Source organism: Lethenteron reissneri, chromosome 69 (assembly GCF_015708825.2).
Source record: "Lethenteron reissneri isolate LAM-NWPU_2019-01 chromosome 69, ASM1570882v1, whole genome shotgun sequence".
In the NCBI taxonomy this organism is placed as follows: Eukaryota; Metazoa; Chordata; class Hyperoartia; order Petromyzontiformes; family Petromyzontidae; genus Lethenteron; species Lethenteron reissneri.
Window position 1 is genome coordinate 7016185 of NC_083847.1, and position 6330 is coordinate 7022514.

Here is a 6330-nt window from a genome sequence, read left to right on the forward strand (position 1 = left end):
GCTGCGGGAGGGTTCAGCGTCCCTCTCCCCCAAAGTGGCCTCCGTGGCAGCCGCCTTCAACACGGAGAGCGACGTGAGGGGGGGGGGGGTGACACACAGGGTGACGTGGGGGGGGTGAGGGGGGTGACGTGGGGGGGTGAGGGGGGTGACGTGGGGGGGGTGAGGGGGGTGACGTGGGGGGGGTGAGGGGGGTGACGTGGGGGGGGTGACGTGAGGGGTGACGTGGGGGGGTGAGGGGGGTGACACACAGGGTGACGTGGGGGGGTGAGGGGGTGACGTGGGGGGGGTGACACACGGGGTGACGTGGGGGGGGGGTGACGTGGGGGGGGTCTCTGTGTGTGTCTCTGTGTGTGTCTCTGTGTGTGTGTCTGTGTGTGTATCTGTGTGTCTCTGTGTGTGTCTCTGTGTGTGTCTCTGTGTGTGTGTCTGTGTGTGTGTCTGTGTGTCTCTGTGTGTGTCTCTGTGTCTGTGTGTGTCTGTGTGTGTGTCTCTGTCGTGTGTGTCTGTGTGTGTCTCTGTGTTTGTCTCTGTGTTTGTCTCTGTGTGTGTCTCTGTGTGTGTATCTGTGTGTATCTCTGTGTGTGTATCTGTGTGTGTCTCTGTGTGTGTGTCTCTGTGTGTGTCTCTGTGTGTGTCTCTGTGTGTGTCTCTGTGTGTGTGTCTCTGTGTGTGTGTCTGTGTGTGTCTCTGTGTGTGTGTCTCTGTGTGTGTCTCTGTGTGTGTGTCTCTGTGTGTGTCTCTGTGTGTGTCTCTGTGTGTGTGTTGTCTCTGTGTGTGTCTCTGTGTTGTTGTCTCTGTGTGTGTGTCTCTGTGTGTGTCTCTGTGTGTGTCTCTGTGTGTGTGTCTCTGTGTGTGTCTCTGTGTGTGTGTCTCTGTGTGTCTCTCTGTGTGTGTCTCTGTGTGTGTCTCTGTGTGTGTGTCTCTGTGTGTGTGTCTCTGTGTGTGTCTCTGTGTGTGTCCCTGTGTGTGTCTCTGAGTGTGTGTCTCTGAGTGTGTGTCTCTGAGTGTGTGTCTCTGAGTGTGTGTCTCTGAGTGTGTGTCTCTGAGTGTGTGTCTCTGAGTGTGTGTCTCTGAGTGTGTGTCTCTGTGTGTGTGTCTGTGTGTGTGTCTCTATGTGTGTCTCTGTGTGTGTGTCTGTGTGTGTGTCTGTGTGTGTGTCTCTGTGTGTGTCTCTGTGTGTATCTCTCTGTGTATCTCTGTGTGTCTCTGTGTGTGTGTCTCTGTGTGTGTGTCTCTGTGTGTGTCTCTGTGTATCTCTGTGTGTATCTCTGTGTATCTCTGTGTGTATCTCTGTGTATCTCTGTGTGTATCTCTATGTATCTCTATGTGTGTCTCTCTGTGTGTATCTGTCTCTCGCCAGAGTGAACCAGAGGAGATGCCGCCAGAAGCGAAGATGCGGATGAAGAATATTGGACGGTGAGCGTCTCTCTCTCTGTCTCTGTCTGTCTCTGTGTGTGTCTCTCTGTGTCTCTGTCTGTGTCTGTGTGTCTCTCTGTCTGTGTGTGTGTCTCTCTGTCTGTGTGTGTGTCTGTGTGTGTCTCTCTGTCTCTCTCTGTCTGTGTGTGTGTCTCTCTGTCTCTGTGTGTGTGTGTGTCTCTCTGTCTGTGTGTGTGTCTGTGTGTGTCTCTCTGTCTCTCTCTGTCTGTGTGTGTGTCTCTCTCCTTGTCTCTCTCTGTCTGTGTTTGTGTGTCTCTGTGTCTCTGTGTGTGTCTGTCTCTGTCTGTGTGTCTCTGTGTCTCTGTCTGTGTGTGTGTGTCTCTGTGTGTCTCTCTGTTCGTCTCTGTCTGTCTGTATCTCTCTGTCTGTCTGTCTCTGTCTGCCTGTATGTGTCTCTCTGTGTCTCTGTCTGTCTGTGTGTGTCTCTTTGTGTCTCTCTCTGTATGTGTCTCTCTGTGTGTGTCTCTCCCTGTCTGTATCTCTGTGTGTGTCTCTATGTAGGTATCTGTGTGTGTCTCTGTGTGTCTCTCTGTGTCTCTGTCTGTATCTCTGTGTGTGTCTCTCTGTGTCTCTCTCTGTGTGTCTCTCTCTGTATCTCTGTCTGTCTGTATCTCTGTGTGTGTCTCTCTGTGTCTCTGTGTGTGTCTCTCTCTGTCTGTTTGTATCTGTGTGTGTCTCTCTGTGTGTTTCTGTCTGTCTGTATCTCTCTGTGTGTGTCTCTGTGTGTCTCTGTCTGTATCTGTGTGTGTCTCTCTGTGTCTCTGTCTGTCTGTATCTCTCTGTGTGTGTCTCTCTGTGTCTCTGTGTGTGTCTCTCTGTCTGTCTGTATCTGTGTGTGTCTCTCTGTGTGCCTCTGTCTGTCTGTGTCTCTCTGTGTGTGTCTCTCTGTGTCTCTGTCTGTCTGTGTCTCTCTGTGTGTGTCTCCCGCCGTCTGTGTAGAGAGACCCCCACCTCTGCTGGACCCAACTCGTTCAACAAGGGCAAGCACGGCTTCTCGGACCAGCAGAGGCTCTGGGAACGCAAAATCAAGAAACACGGAGGAGGGGGAGGGGGGGCAGGGGGGGGAGGGGGGCCGGGGGGGGGAGGGGGGGCAGGAGGTGGGGGGGGTGGAGTCACAGGGGGCGGGGCCTCCAGCGACTAGCCACGCCCACCAGGTCGTAGGCCACGCCCACCAGGTCGTAGGCCACGCCCACCAGGTTGCAGGCCACGCCCACCAGGTCGTAGGCCACGCCCACCAGGTCGTAGGCCACGCCCACCAGGTCGTAGGCCACGCCCACCAGGTTGTAGGCCACGCCCACCAGGTCGTAGGCCACGCCCACCAGGTTGTAGGCCACGCCCACCAGGTTGTAGGCCACGCCCACCAGGTTGTAGGCCACGCCCACTGGAGGTGCAGGCCACGCCCCCCGCTGCCTCTAAGCCCCGCCCCCCCGAGTCTAACCAATTTGTTACTTTGGCTGTGAGCGACTGATGGTGGTGAGGGTGGTGATGGTGCTGATGTTGGTGGTGCTGTTGATGTTGGTGGTGAGGGTGCTGATGGTGGTGCTGATGGTGCTGATGATGGTGTTGATGTTGGTGATGGTGCTGATGGTGATGTTGATGTTGTTGCTGGTGAGAGACTTCTGAGTAAAAAGAACCAAACTCGTCCTCGTGTCGCTGGGTTCGTAATTGCCTTTCCGCTGCGTTAGAGACATCATCACCATCATCACCATCATGTCCATCATCATCATCACCATCACCACCATCATCACCACCATCACCACCACCACCACCACCATCACCACCATCACCACCACCACCACCACCATCACCACCACCACCACCACCATCACCACCATCACCACCACCACCATCGTCACCACCACCACCACCATCACCACCACCATCACCACCATCACCACCACCACCACCATCACCACCATCACCACCACCACCACCATCACCACCACCACCATCGTCGTGGTGTTGTTGGTAGCGAGCAGCAGCAGCTCTGGATGCTGGGACTGGCACACGAGGGGGGTGGGTGGGTGGCCAGCACCACGCCCGGCCGCCTTTGTCTCCCCAGTGGCGGCGATGTTTACTGCACTATACCGCGACACCAGATACTCAGTTTCGAGTTAAAGCTTCTTTCGTGACTGCAGGGATTCATCTTCTTGGTTCTTTCGGTAAAGTCACGTAGAAGGGAAATAATAAAATAATAAAAATTAAACAAAAATTTTCACGACGTTTCGATTGCAACACAAGCAAGCATCATCAGGTGAAGAGCAGGTCTGTCGAGTAGACAGAGTCTGAATGACAAGCCCCAGGCTTGGAGCGTCTATTTAAGCTGCTGGGTTGGAGGGGGGGAAGGGCGCCTTGACAAATGAATTTGCATATCAAGATGAATTTAGCATATTTATGGGAAATGCAGGAATGCGACTAGTACTACTTGTGAAATGCGTAGGAGGTTTGGCCGGGAGTTTAAAGTCATGTTTTGCCCCCGTGCATTAGGCAGGATTAGCAGCATCAAAGGGAGGGGATAGGGGTAGCATTAACAAAGGGAAGGAGTGTTAGTAGTCTGTAGCTGCAGCTACTCAGTTGAGGCCGAGTCAGTCTACGGGAGGCCCAGGATCGGTTCAGAGAATCACTGGAGCTGCTGCTGCTGCTGCTGGTGGCTGTGGGTGCTGCTGGGGGCTGTGAGCTGGGAGCGAACTCGGGTCGCCGGGTTCGCAGCGCTGAGCTGAGCACTGCACCACCACTCCCCCCACTACCACCACCACAACCACCACCGCTCCACCACCACCACAACCACCACCGCTCCACCACCACAACCACCACCACCGCTCCCCCACCACCACAACCACCACCACCGCTCCACCACCACCACCGCTCCACCACTCCACCACTACCACCACAACACTCGTCTCCTCCATCCAGCAGTGGATAGATCGTGATGGTGATTACACAGAGAGACAGGGGGACACAGGGAGAGACAGGGAGACACGGGGAGACAGGCAGGGAGAGAGAGACAGGGAGAGAGAGAGACAGGGAGACAGGGAGAGAGACAGGGAGAGAGAGACAGGGAGAGAGAGAGACAGGGAGAGAGACAGGGGGCGGGGCCTCGAGGGGAGCCCCGCCCCCTCCCCACCCACGGGGGGCGGGGCCTCGAGGGGAGCCCCGCCCCCTCCTCACCCACGGGGGCGGGGCCTCGAGGGGAGCCCCGCCCCCACCCACGGGGGGCGGGGCCTCGAGGGGAGCCCCGCCCCCTCCTCACCCACGGGGGCGGGGCCTCGAGGGGAGCCCCGCCCCCTCCCCACCCACGGGGGGCGGGGCCTCGAGGGGAGCCCCGCCCCCTCCTCACCCACGGGGGCGGGGCCTCGAGGGGAGCCCCGCCCCCTCCCCACCCACGGGGGGCGGGGCCTCGAGGGGAGCCCCGCCCCCTCCTCACCCACGGGGGCGGGGCCTCGAGGGGAGCCCCGCCCCCTCCCCACCCACGGGGGGCGGGGCCTCGAGGGGAGCCCCGCCCATTTCCGATGCAGGTTCCGGGGCATTTCAGCCACAATCCACTTCCTATGCAGAGTCCGGGGCGGCGTGTGGACGGTGGGTGAGCGGATGAGCGAGTGGATGGGTGAGTGAGTGGGTGAGTGGGTGAGTGAGTGAGTGGGTGGATGGGTGAGTGGGTGAATGGGTGGATGGGTGAGTGAGTGGGTGGATGGGTGAGTGGGTGAATGGGTGGATGGGTGAGTGAGTGGGTGGATGGGTGAGTGAGTGAGTGGGTGGATGGGTGAGTGAGCGGGTGGGTGGATGGGTGAGTGAGTGGGTGGATGGGTGAGTGAGTGAGTGGGTGGATGGGTGAGTGAGTGAGTGGGTGGATGCGTGAGTGAGTGGGTGAGTGGGTGAGTGAGTGAGTGGGTGGATGGGTGAGTGGGTGAATGGGTGGATGGGTGAGTGAGTGGGTGGATGGGTGAGTGAGTGAGTGGGTGGATGGGTGAGTGAGCGGGTGGGTGAGTGGGTGGGTGAGTGGGTGGATGGGTGAGTGAGTGAGTGGGTGAGCGAGTGGATGGGTGAGTGGGTGAATGGGTGAGTGGGTGAGTGGGTGGATGGGTGAGTGGGTGAATGGGTGGATGGGTGAGTGAGCGGGTGGGTGGGTGAGTGAGCGGGTGGGTGAGTGGATGGGTGAGTGAGTGAGCGGGTGAGTGAGCGGGTGGGTGAGGGAGTGAGTGAGCGGGTGGGTGAGTGGGTGGGTGAGTGGGTGGATGGGTGAGTGAGCGGGTGAGTGAGTGAGTGAGTGGATGAGTTAGTGGGTGGATGGGTGAGTGGGTGGGTGAGTGAGCGGGTGAGTGAGTGAGTGGGTGAGTGAGCGAGTGGATGGGTGAGTGCGTGGGTGAGTGAGCGGGTGGATGGGTGAGTGGGTGGATGGGTGAGTTAGTGGGTGAGTGAGTGCGTGAGTGAGTGAGTGGGTGGATGGGTGAGTGGGTATGTGAGTGAGCGGGTGGATGAGTGGGTGGATCGGTGAGTGGGTGGATGGGTGAGTGAGTGAGCTGGTGAGTGAGTGAGTGAGCTGGTGAGTGAGTGAGCTGGTGAGTGAGTGAGCTGGTGAGTGAGTGAGTGAGTTGGTGAGTGAGTGAGTTGGTGAGTGAGTGAGCTGGTGAGTGAGTGAGTGAGTTGGTGAGTGAGTGAGTTGGTGAGTGAGTGAGTGAGTTGGTGAGTGAGCTGGTGAGTGAGTGAGTTGGTGAGTGAGTGAGTGAGTTGGTGAGTGAGTGAGTTGGTGAGTGAGTGAGTGAGTTGGTGAGTGAGTGAGTTGGTGAGTGAGTGAGTTAGTGAGTGAGTGAGCTGGTGAGTGAGTGAGCTGGTGAGTGAGTGAGTGGGTGAGTGAGTGAGCTGGTGAGTGAGTGGGTGAGTGAGTGAGTGAGCTGG

General features: G+C 57.8%; 1 long non-coding RNA gene across 1 annotated transcript; it reads left to right on the forward strand.

The window, feature by feature from the left end:
• The first annotated feature begins 2503 nt into the window (after positions 1–2503).
• Positions 2504–3079, forward strand: LOC133360602 (uncharacterized). The gene is made up of 2 exons (XR_009757283.1): positions 2504–2717; positions 2781–3079. It is a non-coding gene; the product is annotated as an uncharacterized LOC133360602 (long non-coding RNA).
• Positions 3080–6330: the final 3251 nt, after the last annotated feature.